Source organism: Nerophis ophidion, linkage group LG23 (genome assembly GCF_033978795.1).
Source record: "Nerophis ophidion isolate RoL-2023_Sa linkage group LG23, RoL_Noph_v1.0, whole genome shotgun sequence".
Lineage (NCBI taxonomy): Eukaryota > Metazoa > Chordata > Actinopteri > Syngnathiformes > Syngnathidae > Nerophis > Nerophis ophidion.
Genome location: NC_084633.1, coordinates 27,880,072 through 27,895,863, shown reverse-complemented (window position 1 = coordinate 27,895,863; position 15,792 = coordinate 27,880,072).

Genomic DNA, 15,792 nt, shown 5'->3' with positions numbered 1-15,792 from the left:
AAGAGACTGCGATGTCGTCACCAAGCCCCATAGAGGCACTTGACAGCTGCTGGCTGAGGTGTCGACTGCGAACTACAGGCGAATGGAAGCAATGCAGGGTCAAATAGCGCAGCAGAGCCAGATTCTGCGGGCGCTGACGGAGAGGGCCGGAACGGGGACACCCGCGGCGGCGAGGCCGACATTGAAGACGGTGGGAATGCGCCGAATGGCGGAGACGGAAGACCTGCAAGGCTTTGTGGACATATTTGCGGCAACAGCAAAGTCATGCGCATGGCCGGAAGAGGAGTGGGCTGTGCGGCTGTTGCCGTTGCTGGCGGGAGAGGCGCAGCGAGCGGCGCTCAGCCGGCCACCAGCGTCCCGGGTGAACTACCGGGACATGAGGAGGGCGGTGTTGGACCTCTTTGGACAAGAGTGCCAAAGAAGACCACAGACGCCGTTTCCGGGCCATGAAACTAGGACCGCAGGAGCGGCCTTTCGCCCTGGGCCAACAGCTGAGGGATGTAGCGACAAGATGGCTGCAACCCGGAGGAATGGAGGAGGTGATGGAACAGATCATCTTGGAGCAGTTCCTGGATGCAATCCCGGCGCGGACGTCAGCGTGGGTCCGATACCACCGGCCACAAGGCGTGACAGCGGCGGTAGCATTGGCGGAGGACCACATGGCCGTACACCGGGAGAAGGGGAAGGAAAAGGCTGCAGGAGGAATGGAGCGGCCAGTTCCGGCGCCGCGCAGTATGCAGGCGCAGGATGCAGGCGCTGCCCGCAGAAGGAGCCCATCTGTGGGCACGACTACGACACAACCTGGGTCTGCTTTCTCCTCCTCAGGCCCAGACCGCTGGGGACACTGCGTTTCCCCCGCAAACGGCGCCTCGAATGCCTGGGCAGGTGTGCTGGAGGAGCGGGCGGCTAGGTCATCTGCAACGGGAGTGTCTAGCGATAGAAGTGGGGCAGGTGATCCGGGTTGGCGACCCTCCAGCATCCTCCCCCGGACCGGGAGAGACATACTATGTACCGGTAAGGATACAAGGGAGTATACACCGGGCGATGTTGGATTCAGGCTGCGAGCAGTCCATGATTCACCAAAACCTGGTTTGGCCCGGGGCGTTGAGAAAGGTTGTACGGGTGCGGGTTAAATGTGTGCATGGGGATATTTACGAGTAGCCCATCGTGTCGGTGGAATTTTTTTTCAAAAGGGAAAAGCATAGTGTTAAGGTGGCTGTAAATTTGCGCCTCGCACAGCCCGTAATCTTGGGAACAAATTGGTCGGGATTTAAGGGGTTAATAGAGCAGTGTGTAGGGGTGCGTTTAAGGACAGTAGGGAAAGGGGATACCCGCGCTTTTCGCATCAGCGACGCGAGATTATCCGACGCTGCCGAGGGGCAGGGGGAAGGGGGCCCGGCGGGGACTTCCCAGGAGGTTTCCCCGGTTCCCCAATGGCGCCCCATGGATGATTTTCCACTCGGGCAGTCTTGAGAGGACACTCTGCGCGCGACCTGAGACCAAGTGATTTCAATTGATGGGCAGTGGGTTCGCCCGGGGATAACGCGGTATTTCCCTCACTATGCATTGATTAGGGACAGATTATACAGAGTGAGTCATGACACTAAGACAAGGGAGGAAATCACCCAAGGGGACGGCGTGGGGATGTTGGTAGAGTGGCTGTGCCAGCAATCTGAGGGTTGCTGGTTCAATCCCCACCTTCTACCATCCTAGTCACGTCCGTTGTGTCCTTGGGCAAGACACTTCACCCTTGCTTCTGATGGGTCCTGGTGAGCGCCTTCCATGGCAGCTCCCGCCATCAGTGTGTGTGTGAATGGGCGAATGTGGGAATACTGTCAAAGTGCTTTGAGCTTCTTAAAAAAGGGTAGAAAAGCGCTATACAAGTGCAACCCATTTACCATTTACCAATTGTTGGTACCAAAAAGTCGTCGGGAATGATTTTCCAGGCGGCACATTTTAACCCGATGGCCGGACACATGGGCTATGATAAAACACTTAATCGGATAATAACCCGGTTCTATTGGCCAGGCATTCGTGCAGACGTGCGGCGGTGGTGCGCGGCCTGCCCGGACTGTCAACTATTCAACCCAGCGGCCACCCCTAGGGCACCTTTGCGGCCATTACTACTCATAGAGGCCCCGTTTGAGTGAATTGGCATGGACCTCGTCGAGCCATTTCACCCGAGCACCCAGGGATATCGCTTTGCGCTAGTCCTGGTGGATTATGCAACGTGCTATCCCGAAGCAGTGCCACTGCGCTCCATCTCTGCAAAGAGTGTTGCGCAGGCATTGTTTCAAGTTATCTCCTGAGTTGAAATCCCGAAAGAGATTCTAACTGACCAGGGCACGTCCTTTATGTCACGAACATTAAAGGAGCTGTACGGTTTATTGGGGATCAAATCTATTTGGACTAGCGTTTATCACCCATAGACGGATGGGTTGGTGGAGCGGATGAATAGAACTTTGAAATCCATGATCCGGAAGTTCGTACACGAGGACAAACCAATTTGGCATAAATGGTTGGCTCCCCTGTTATTTGCAGTGCGGGAGGTTCCCCAGGCCTCAATAGGATTTTCTCCATTTGAGCTATTGTTCGGCTGGAAGCCGCGTAGGGTACTGGACCTAGTTAAAGAAAGCTGGGAGGGAGGTCCAAGCCCCAGTAAAAACGAAATTCAGTACGTCATGGATTTGAGAGCAAAACTCCACACATTAGGGCACTTGTCACGTGAGAATTTGCTCCAAGCCCAAGAACGTCAACAGCGCCTGTATAACAGGGGGACGCAACTTAGACAATTTTCACTGGGAGAGAAAGTACTTGTATTACTCCCAACATATAGCTCCAAATTACTCCCCAAGTGGCAAGGACCCTTTGTGGTCACACCATGAGTAGGTGACGTGGACTACGAGGTCAGGCGATCTGACCGGGGTGGGGCCTCAAAAATATACCACCTCAACCTACTAAAAGGTGGAGGGAAGCGGAGCCCGTCTCTATGGTGACAGCGATAGCGGAGAGCGAGGAGATGGGGCCAGAGGTTCCCCCTCCCCACGGCCCTCCCCTTTCCGCTATGATTAACATCTTACACTGTCACAGAAAGCAGACGTGGCCAAATTGCAGCAACATTTTGCTGACGTGTTCTCCCCCCTGCCAGGCCGCACGACTCTCACCCAGCATCACATAGAGACCAGCCCAGGCGTGACGGTGAGGTCCCGGCCCTATAGGCTGCCCGAACAAAAACGCAAAGTAGCTCGGGAAGAATTAAAAGCCATGCTGGAATTGTGAGTGATAGAAGAGTCACAGTGCGTGGTGCAGCCCCATAGTTCTGGTAGGGAAGAAAGATGGGTCTGTGCGGTTCTATGTGGACTACCGCAAAGTGAATGATGTGTCACGTTTTGACGCCTATCCAATGCTCCGGGTCGACGAGCTCCTGGACCGGTTGGACACAGCTAGTTTTTTTACGACACTGGATTTGACTAAGGGCTATTGGCAGATTCCCTTGTCTCCAGATTCCAAGGAAAAAACGGCATTCTCCACGTCGTAAGGTTTATACCAGTTCGTGACCCTTCCGTCCGGCTTGTTTGGTGCGCCCGCCACATTTCAGACTCTCATGGACCGGGTACTGTGACCCCACACTGCATATGCCGCAGCCTATCTGGATGATGTCATCATCCAGGGGAACAGCTGGGCGGAGCATATGCAGAGATTGGGGGCGGTACTCTATTCCCTGAGGCGGGCGGGGCTCACCGCCAACCCGGCGAAGTGCGCGGTTGGCCGGAGGGAGGTACAGTATCTGGGGTACCACTTGGGAGAAGGCCAGGTGCGGCCTCAGGTAGATAAAACCGCAGCAGTTGCGGCCTGCCCGACCCCGAAGACGAAAAAGGAGGTGAGGCAGTTCTTGGGGCTGGTGGGCTACTACCGGAGATTTGTCCCCCGGTTTGCGGACTGGTCTGACCCCCCCCCCCTGGAAAGGTGCCCCAGATGTGGTTCAGTGGACGGAGCAGTGCCAGCAACCATTCGAGAGGGTGAGGAAAGCACTTTGCGAGGAGCCGGTACTGCACATGCCTGATTTGTCTATCCCACTTTGTTTGCAGGCGGACACGTCGGGCAGAGGACTGGGAGCCGTTTTATCCCAGTAGTGGGGGGTCACCGACCATCCGGTCCTTTACATAAGCAGGAAATTGTCAGAAAGAGAGACCAGATACAGCATGGTGGAGAGGGAGTGCCTCGCCATCCGGTGGGTGGTCGGTGTCCTCCGGTACTATCTGCTGGACGCCCATTCAGCCTCTGCTCAGACCACAAGCCCCACCAGTGGCTCCATCGCATGAAAGATGCCAACGCGCGGATCACCCGGTGGTATCTTGCTTTACAACCCTACAATTTCAGAGTGATCCATAGGCCCTGTACACAGATGGCCGTGGCGGACTTCCTCACTCGGGCTCAGGCGGGGAGAGTGGGCGCGGCCGGACCTAAGTCTGGCGGTGGAGGTATGTGGGAGGAGGCTGTGATCAGCACACTGCAGGTGCTAAAGATCACCGCCTCAGTCAATGATGTTGAGGGCAGAGCATCATTGACGAGGGGCGGGGCATGTGTGGGACGGCAAGACGCAGCTGACAGGTGATTAGATTTCGCAGGTGGTACGCGTTAATCTATTCAGTTGTTGTCTTTAACAGTGAGCGGCCAGCGGGGGAAGAGGAGGTGGAAAAAGACGAGAGCGGAGATCGGAATTGTTTTACTGAAAAGGAAACAAGATCGAATGAAAATAATGTCTTTGTCAAACGGCACGCTGACTCCTGAGGTATATCCGGAAGCTGGTAGGGAACGACTTCTACAATCACGATATTGTAATTTTCTATAAATCGCACGGAAACAAACCCGCGATATAGGTAGTATATTCGAAATATCGCCCAGCCCTAATTTGTCATATAAAATTCTTACTTGTGTCACAATATTGCCTTTTTTTGTTGTTCTTGTAAAATAGTGAGACTTTTTGAGTAAAAGTTTTATTTTTGTCATAATTTTTGCGGAGTAAAATTCCGATTATTATTATTATAATATTGCCAAAGTGTAAAGGTTTTCTTAAAAAATTGTGACCTTTGTCGAGTAAAATTACTACTCTGTTCATAAGGTTGCCATAGTTTTAGGCTTTTTCTTGTAAAATTGCGCTGTTATTAAGTAAAATTACAACTTTTATCATAATTTTACACAAATGTTCAGTTTTTATCGTAAAATATTGACTTGCGTTGGGTGAAATGACGACTTTTGTGATAATACTGCTAAAATTTGAAGTTTTTCTTGTGAAATTGTGACCTTTTTCTTGTGAAATTCCAACTCATTTTTCATATTTCCATGGTATTTATATGTCATTTATGTCGTGAACACAAATCTTTATATATCTAGGAAGGGTGGTCCTACAGAGGTAGGCATTTTTCGGAGGTCTCAAGAAGGTAAGAAATACACAAATGTGTGTGTGGGTGTTTGTGTGTGTGTGTGTGAGCCGCGGGGTGGCTGGGTGGGTGCATGTGTGTGTGTGTGTGTGTGTAGAGGGTGGGGGGGGGGGGGGTCGTGTGTGTTAAGGAAGTGAGAGTGAAGCAGCTTCAGAGGATGAATTTCTAAACGCCTTCCCTCTGATACCATCTTCTCTCTCCTACTCCCCCCCCCCGCCCCCCCTTCACCCCCGACCGACTATCTCCCCCCTCCCAAACTACCCCCCCCCCTCAGCAAGAGGGGTCAAATGTTATTCCCTCCTCGTTGTCACGGTTGCCAATCACCTCACATTCTGTAGCAACTGTTTCCAAGGCAACGGAGGGATCCGGTTGCCAGGCACCGAGAGCAATGCATGTGATTGTTACATATTTATTTAATTCTATCTTTATCTATTTGTTCATTCGAAATGCGTACGCACTCCAAGGGTGAACGCCAGACACGCACACACACACACACACGCACACACACACACACACACACACACACACACACACACACACACACACACACACACACACACACACACACACACACACACACACACACACACACACACACACACACACACTCCTCCTTCATGCACATGTTCATGAACTCTTATCTTCATTTAAGAACACACACACACACTAAAACGCACGTCAGTCCCCACAAAACCCTGACGGGCGCTAACGAACTCATCTGCATGTACCACAGGTGTGAAACGTGAGCAGTGGATGACAAACAGTCATTATCATAGCAATAAGGATCCTAATCTGGGCTCGGCTCGCCTCCTCTGGCCTTCTGTTCCCTCCTCTCATCCGCCTCGTCTCGGAGGAGCGGCGCAGTGATAAAGACAGGCCCTAATGAGAGGGCACTTATTGCACTGTGATTTCCTTCCCTCCGTCCCCTCCTCCCTCCGTCCCTGTCAACCTATACCTCCGCTCTGCGTTGCCTCCCCGAGCATCTCTCCTCTGCTGTTTGCTTGCATGCACATCACAGGGGCGATTCTAACCGAGTGACCCCGTCAAGAGTAGAAACATGCTAATATACCCGGACTCCATTGTCTCTGTTTGCTTTCGCGCCACGCCGTCCGTTAAAAAGCGTGGGAGGAAGACGTTGGAGAAAAATCGGATGGTTCGGACTGAGAGGATGGTGGCTTTTTTTTTTTTTTTCCCTTTTGTCACATATTAGGAGGCGTGCATGCGCGCTTTGGAACGCTCGGGTTTGCCACAGAAGAGCAAAGACTAAGATGAATCATGTTCATTTGTCAAGCCTATGGCGAGCAAACAGTGATAAATTATAGGTGAACGGAGAGCTGGGCGTGGAAGCAGCCGGCGTGATTATACAGCGCGGCGCTGCAGATATAGTGCAGGCAGTTCACTTGATTATCCTTCATGAACAATGTAATTTTTTGTGGGAACGGTTATGAGAAATCGTCAGAAACACGGAGACGCACCGCGTACAATGCACTTGATGGATGAAAGCTGCTGAACAATTCATTATTATTAATACATTGTAGGTATTAGTGTTGTCCCGATACCAATATTTTGGTACCGGGACCAAAATTATTTCAATACTTTTCGGAACTTTTCTAAATAAAAGGGGACCACCAAAAAAATTTAAAAAATAAATTAAAAAATCGCATTGTTGGCTTTATTTTGACAAAAAATCTTACGGTACATTAAACATATGTTTCTTATTGCTATGTTGTCTTTAAATAAAATAGTATACATACAAAACAAATTGCTTTTATTATTAAGTAAGAAAACAAAGGCTCCTAACTAGTCTGCTGATGTATGCAGTAACATATTGTGTCATTTATCTACCTAAGGGGGGGCATAGCTCGGTTGGTAGAGTGGCCGTGTCAGCAAATTGAGGGTTGCAGGTTCGATTCCCGCTTGTGCCATCCTAGTTACTGCCGTTGTGTCCTTGGGCAAAACACTATACCCACCTGCTCCCAGTGCCACCCACACTGGTTTAAATGTAACTTAGATATTGGGTGTCACTATGTAAAGTGCTTTGAGTCACTTGAGAAAAGCGCTATATAAATATAATTCACTTCACTATTATTTTGTCAACACTATTAAGGACAAGTATAAACAAGAATTTAAGACTCACCTTAAAACTCATTTGTATACCCAAGCCTTCAAATAGACCTCCTTTTTAGACCAGTTGATCTGCCGCTTCTTTTCTTTTTCTCCTATGTCCCCCCCGCCTTTGTGGAGGGGGTCCGGTCCAATGACCATGGATGAAGTACTGGCTGTCCAGAGTCGAGACCCAGGACGGACCGCTCGTCGGGACCCAGGATGGACCGCTCGCCTGTGTATCGGTTGGGACATCTCTACACTGCTGATCTGCCTCCGCTTGGGATGGTTTCCTGTGGACGGGACTCTCGCTGCTGTCTTGGATCCGCTTTGAACTAAACTCTCGTGGCTGTGTTGGAGCCACTATGGATCTAACTTTCACAGTATCATGTTAGACCCGCTCGACATCCATTGCTTTCGGTCCCTTAGAGGGGGGGGGGGGGTTGCCCACATTTGAGGTCCTCTCCAAGGTTTCTCATAGTCAGCATTGTCACTGGCGTCCCACTGGGTGTGAATTCTCCCTGCCCACTGGGTGTGAGTTTTCCTTGCCCTTATGTGGGTTCTTCCGAGGGTGTCGTAGTTGTAATGGTTTGTACAGTCCTTTGAGACATTTGTGATTTAGGGCTATATAAATAAACATTGATTGATTGAAGTGGTAAAAAATTATCATGAATCTACTTGTTCATTTACTGTTAATATCTGCTTTCTTTCTCTTTTAACATGTCCTATCTACACTTCTGTTAAAATGTAATAATCATTTATTCTTCTGTTGTTTGGATACTTTACATTAGTTTTGGATGATACCACAAATTTGGGTCTCGATCCCATACACGATCATGCATTGGTCATATTCAAAGTCCTCATGTGTCCAGGGACATATTTCCTCAGTTTATAAACATATTATAAATAAATAAAAACAATGACAAAAGCAGATGTTGTGCTGCCAAAAAATTGCTACGTAATCATAGTATCGACTAGATACGTTCCTGTACCTGATATCATTATAGTGGATGTTAGGTGTGGATCCACCAAGAGCGTTTGTTTAAATTGTGGCGCCGGTGAGCTATTGTATCCTCCTACTGTGTGTAGTGATGCATGTTTAGCTATTCCTCGTCCTGCAGGGATGATACTTGTAAGAAACATACTAATCTTGTGGAGGCGAGGATTAGTGATTTAGAAGTAGCTAAAACACTGCAGACTGCGAATGGACTCTCGCCACTAGCTAGCCATGTCTTTCAGCACCTCTTCCTGAGGGCGTTTCAGTGTTATAACTTCACCTTTATCTTTACTTTTCAAGCCAAAATGCGTCCATTCTCCCTTTTCTGTCTACACACTGTGTCTGCTTGGAAGTACTCTGTGTGTGTGCGCGACCGAACAGGCTCCTCTGCTCGTAAAACCAGCAATGTCATTACGTGAAGACGACAGGGGCTCGGGGGGGTGGTGGAGCGTTAATTTTCAGAGATGGTACAGTACTGACTATGATTTATTTGTATCGCGGTACTATACTAATACCGGTATACCATACAACCCTAGTAGGGTTGTGAATCTTTGGGCACCACATGATTCGATTCAATTCTTGGGGGGTAACAATTCGATTCGATTCCCGATTCAAAAGGATTTTCAAGTCAAAATCCACACTTTTTTAAATAACATTGGATACCGGTTCTATGATTCCTGTATTTTCCCCACCTAAAATTATTTTGTTTTCTCAAAACTTGACAGTGCGCCTTATAACCCGGTGCGCCTAATGTAAGGAATAATTCTGGTTTTGCTCACCGACCTCAAAGCTATTTTATTTGGTATATGGTGTAATGATAAGTGTGACCAGTAGATGGCAGTCAAACATAGGAGATACGTGTATACTGCAAAATAAAGGCAGTCACACACAAGAGATACTGTAGACTTCAATATGACTCAAGTAAACAACACCAACATTTTATATGTTCCATTGAAAATATAAAAAATTACACACAGCGCTCAAAAATCGATCAAAATATTTGAGTATGACTTTGGTAAACTATGATGCCGCACCGCTTGATGGATTGTCGGCTCATTAAACATACAAGTATTATTATGGTGTGTGTATGTAGGGTCTCTAACTTCAGGTTCCTGGGCATCCAGATCGAGGAAGACCTGTCGTGGAGTATGAACACCTCAGTGACAATCAAAAAGGCACAGCAAAGACTTTACTTTCTGAGACTCCTCAAAAAGAACAACCTGTCTCAAAAACTGCTTGTGTCCTTCCATCGCTGCTCAATATAGAGTGTGCTGACATACTGCATGTGTGTATGGTATGCCAGCTGCACGGTGGCAGAGAGAAATGCACTTCAGCGGGTCATAAAAACTGCCATGAAGATAATTGGCTGCTCTCTCTCCTCTCTAGATGAACTGTACAGTGCCAGGTGCCTCAAAAAGGCCCAAAACATCATAGAGGACCCATCTCACCCTGGACATAAACTTTTTGAACTGATACCCTCAGGCAGGAGATACAGGACAATAAAATGCCGGACAAACCGATTTAAGAACACTTTTTACCCGAGAGCCATTGTGTCGCTGAAAACAAGATGACAATAATGACTGTGCATGTGAGCTGTATGTTCGGTATTTTTATGTTTTTATGTATTTTTATCTATTTATCTATGTTCTTATGTTTTTATGTGTTATGCATTTGGACTACATTAGTTTTTGCATACATTTCGTTGTACAATGTACAATGACGATAAAGATATATTCTACACTAGTGATTTAAGGCTATATAAGTAAACATTGATTGATTGATTGATATTCCAGGGGCGCTCACACTTTTTCTGCAGGCGAGCTACTTTTCAATTGACCAAGTCGAGGAGATCTACCTCATTCCTATTTATGATTTATATTTATTTATTTATGAAAGAGACATTTTTGTTAACAAGTTAATGGTGTTTAATGATAATACAAGCATGTTTAACACACATAGATTCCTTTCTTTCATGAAGACAAGAATATAAGTTGGTGTATTTGATTCTGATGACTTGCATTGATTGGAATTAGACAGTGGTGCTGATAACGTCCGCATTTTCAAATGGAGGGGGAAAAAAAGTCCTCCTTTCTGTCCAATACCACATGAAAGTGGTTGGATTTGGCATCTCATTTGTCCAACTTGCATACTCGTTTTTAAACACTTTGTTATGAGAGTAGCATATGTGTGTGGCCCTTTAATGTCTGGCAGCAGGTGAGTGACGTCAGTGAGAGTGCGGGTGGGCAAGCAAGTGAGAAAGCGGTCGCTGAGGGCGGGGGAGAAATACATTGGCATCAAACTCCGTAGCTTGCTAGCTTGTGCACGCTAGCTTTCTGAGACTCTTATTTTGTTAGCACAGGCAGGATGAAACAGGTCTTTTATGGTGAAGACAGGAACTGTGCAGTCGGTCTTTAGAGTTTTGACAGTAGGTACGTAGTCTCTAGAAATAAAATGTGTTTCTCTGCGTCCGCCCTGTTAGTGATTTTTTTCTTAAATATGAGCTCGCAGCAGCCAGCGTCATCTCACAAGATCCTCGGGTGCCGAGAATGTCAAACAACTGACGAAAGTGAAGTCTTGGTATGATTGATGATTGCTCATTTTTATGTATATTTTTTAATGCCTGGCTTGAGATCTACTGACACGCCCTCCGAGATCGACCAGTCGATCACGATCGACGTAATGGGCACCCCTGTCTATTCTATTCTATAAGGTAAGACATTATCTGCCGTTTTGTTTCGCAATATTATGCAAAAGTAACTTTTCTTACCTTTATGGTACCTGCTGATCTCTATTTGGTATATGCATAAGTCTGCCTTCGTAGTCATGCCGACCCCGTAGTCGATAGGCATCTTTTTCTCTATCTTGTTGTTATGGAACAATCATCCTCCACTGTTGCCATTTCTAATATAAAGTACTGTAAAGTTTTTACTTGTATATCTCCCAAAAAAGTGCTAAAAACTACCGGTGTAGTGAGTTTACAAAATTCACCCAAGGAACTTTAACTAGAGAGTTCTTGTCGGATGGTTTTCCATGGGACACATTTCCGGCGGATAAGGAGATGCTGCTCTGGTATTAATTGAAGTAAAGTCTGAATGTCATTTAAAACAGTTAGCTCCATCTTTTGACACTTCTTCCACTCGCGTCCTTGCACGCTACACCGCTACAACAAAGATGACGTGGAGAAAACGCTGCCGAAGGCGAGCCACATCAATAAGACTTAATATATTCTGTAAATCATAATCTATGCAACATTTTGACGAAAGAATCACCATTACATGTTATGTAGACCCAGGGTTTTTCACTTATTCATTTATTTGTGGTGGCCCACCAAGAAAGGATTACGGCCGCAACAAATAAATAAAATAAAATAAATAAATAAATAAAAAAAATATATTTTTTTTTCAGCTTTTGACTCGCTCGACCGCTCATAAAAGCAATGGGACTCTGTCTGTGAATGGAGCTTGTAGTTAGATATTATATAAATATGTAAATATATTATAAACATTTACATAAAGTGTTGTAATTATAGTCCAACTCCGCGTTCTTCTTGGTCATCTACAGCCTGACCTGTGGGAAACACTGTAGACCACAAAGAAATGTTTCACATTCAGAAAAAAAATAATAATTAATAATATGACTCCTTTAATGCGCCCTATATATGAAAAACTATCGAAAATAGACCATTCATTGGCAGTGCATGAATACGGTAACTACATTCCTCAATACAATAGACAAACAGCTCTGATAAATTTCTATATTACATGAAAGAAAACTGGTTTTGTTTCCATCCATTTTCTACCGCTTGTCCCTTTTGGGGTCGCTGGAGCCTATCTCAGCTGCATTCGGGCGGAAGGCGGCGTACACCCTGGACAAGTCCCCACCTCATCGCAGGGCCAACACAGATAGACAGACAACATTCACACTCACATTCACACACTAGGGCCAATTTTAGTGTTGCCAATCAACCTATCCCCAGGTGCATATCTTTGGAAGTGGGAGGAAGCCGGAGTACCCGGAGAGAACCCACGCAGTCTCGGGGAGAACATTCAAACTCCACACAGAAAGATCCCGAGCCCGGGATTGTACCCAGGACTGCTCAGGACCTTCGTATTGTGAAGCAGATGCACTAGCCCCTTTTTTCCACCGTGCTGCCCACTGGTTTTGTTTCAAAAAATTAAATAAAGTCAAATACAAATAATGCAACAAGAGAAGTTTCCAACTTCTCTTTTCTAAAGTAAATCTGTACAGCAGATATGATCATCTACATCAACAATTTGATTTGTCTGGCAAGATAGGACAAAAACAAAAAAAAAAAATGTTTTTGGCTGTTATTGAATCGATTAAGAATTGTTACAAATACGTATCGCAAATCAATCAAATTATTATTTTTTTAACACCCCTAATATATAACGTGTATTTATATTTACATAAGCAGATACCTAATTTATGGGTCAGATCATTGTTTTTTCCTACATTTCAGAAACCTCATTGCAAGCGTTCGTTTTGAGAAGCAGAGTTGTTAGATGCAAATGAACCTCTGCTCACCACGCCCCCTCACGCTCAGTAAACATTCGCCCCCGCTCGGCAGAAATGTTTTGTAGTTTTTTTTTTTTTAAGCTTTCTTGCTTTTATTGTGTACTATGGACATCAGTGCACCTGTTCCGAGTTACTTTCACTACAACATCTCAGATGACATAACGGGAGGCAATGCCGGCAGACAGGAGAGAGGAATGAAGCCCGCGGCTGCGTACAGGTCTGGAGCTATACTCGCAGGCTAAGGTTATACGTCTTAAAAATCTAATGTTCTACTGTTAGATCCTGTGTAAATGTGTATAATTGACAATACTAGGCTTTTCTAGGAAATAACTCCACTGCACGGCTGCTTCGAGTTGTAAGCAACAGAGGCTCAAGGCTACAAACTAAGCTATGAACTACATTGTAAACATAACGGATTATATAACGTATTCATCCATTGCGAAACACAGTAAGGACTCAACCAATTAAAAGTAGTTTTTTGGAAAATCATTATTTTGCTTGAGGACGGTGACACTGTTGTCTTACAGTAGAAGGCTAAGCGAGCTAACATTAATAAAGTATCTTTAATCCATTTCTATCCTACAGTTATTACTTACCGTTTCATAGTTTCCTCCATCGCAATGAATAGTTGGCACCGAGCCTGCCATTAAATGTAGTTTTTTTCAGAAAATCCATCTTTTTGTAAATGTCTTTGGTTGAAGCAAGACTTTTCTTTGCAAACACTTTGAGCGATTACTTAGAGGCACATTGTCACGAAACAAACATACAAAAACAAAAAACAAAACAATATATGTATATACATGTATACACATATATAGAGCTGTGAATCCTTTGACACCACAATTTTCGATTTGATTTGATTCAAGGGGGTAACGATTCAATTAAGAATCGATTCCGCATTCAAAACAATTCTCGATTCAAAATCAATACTTTAATAACATCGGGTGCGAGTTCTGTAGGGGGGCGGGTGCGGGGGTGTGTGTGTGGGGAGGGGGGGGTCACCCACATCTGTGGTTCTCTCCAAAGTTTCTCATAGTCATTCACATTGACATCCCACTGGGTTGAAAGTTTTTCCTTGCCCTTATGTGTGATGTCGTTGTGGCTTGTGCGGCCCTTTGAGACACATGTGATTTAGGGCTATATAAATAAACATTGATTGATTGATTCTAGGGCTGGGTGATATATCGATATACTCGATATATCGCGGGTTTGTCTCTGTGCGATATAGAAAATGACTGTATCATGATATTCCAATGTACATTCTCATGCATTTGCTTTTAGCTGCGGGTATTACACTACAGGCTCTTCCCACTCTGTCTCCTTCTCACAGACAGCAAGCGCACCTTCTTACACACGTCACATACTGTCAGGTCATACGTCACATACGTACACGCTCTCACCGAGCAGAGAGGTAGCAGCATGGGTAACGTTAGCTGTGATGCTAGCGGAGCCGTGCGAGTGGTAATACGAGAGAAAAAAATTTGCGAATCTGGTAACAAATGAAGGAAGAATTAATTCCCAAGAAAAACAGCAGGGGGTCCATCGTCTGACGGTGGTTCGGCTTTAAGTGGGAACATGTCGAACAAACAACCGTAATTTGTCAAGTGTGGGGCAAAAGTGTTGCTTCAAAAAATAGCATTACTGCTAATTTGTAGCATCATTTGAAAAGTCACCTGCTGGAGAATGAAGAGTGCTTACTCCGCATGTCAACATCGCCATTCGGTGCCACACGCCCACACCATCAAAATGCACAGGCAAACATTTCCAGATCAACATCGTATGAAAAAAAATAGTCAACAACAGAAGGAGATAACGTCCGCAGTAACCTACCACATAGCGAAGGACGAACACTATTTGATTTCCTATTATGAATCTCATTTTTATTTGACAGTTGTTGAATATCTTGTGTGACATCATGCACAAAAGTGCACTTTATTTGTTTTTAACTATTGTAGTGGCATTCTGTACAAAAAGTGCACATTAATTTAGTGTTGTTTTGATATGTCATCTTAGTGACGTCACGCACAAAATGCACTAACTTGTTTTAAAATGTCTCTGACAATCTTGTCCTTTCTGTTTTGGAAATGACATGAATGTTTGTGCCACTGCTTAATAACTGTTTAATAAATAAACTTTTGGTTAATTGACTTAGTTGTGATTTCCTTCTCTGCATGAAAGTTTAAAATGAGGATATATTAATGCAGTATGAACAAGAATGCTTTAATTTAGACACATAGAATCATCATACTACTGTGATTATATGCATCAAGTGTTCATTTAAGGCTAAGGCAAAATATGGAGATATATATCGTGTATCGCGATATGGCCTAAAGATATCAAAATATTTAAAAAAGGGGCATATCGCCCAGCCCTAATTGATTCAATGATTAATGACATTCCTCCATAAAATAGATAAACAGTTTTGACCAATTTCTATATTACTTAGAAAAAAATGGTGTTAATAAAATGCTTCCTGGACATTTAATAAAGTCAAATACAAATAAGGCAACACTTCTCTTATCTAAAGTAAATGTGTATGGCAGATATGATCATCTACATCAAAAATATAATTTGCCTCTGTGGTTGGACAAGACAGATTGGGGCGAAAAAAATAAATACAATTTTTATTTTTATTATTGTTTTTAATTGATTAAGATTTGCTACAAATAAGAATCGTGTTTATTCTGAAAATATACGGTATAGTTTTTGGCAGCC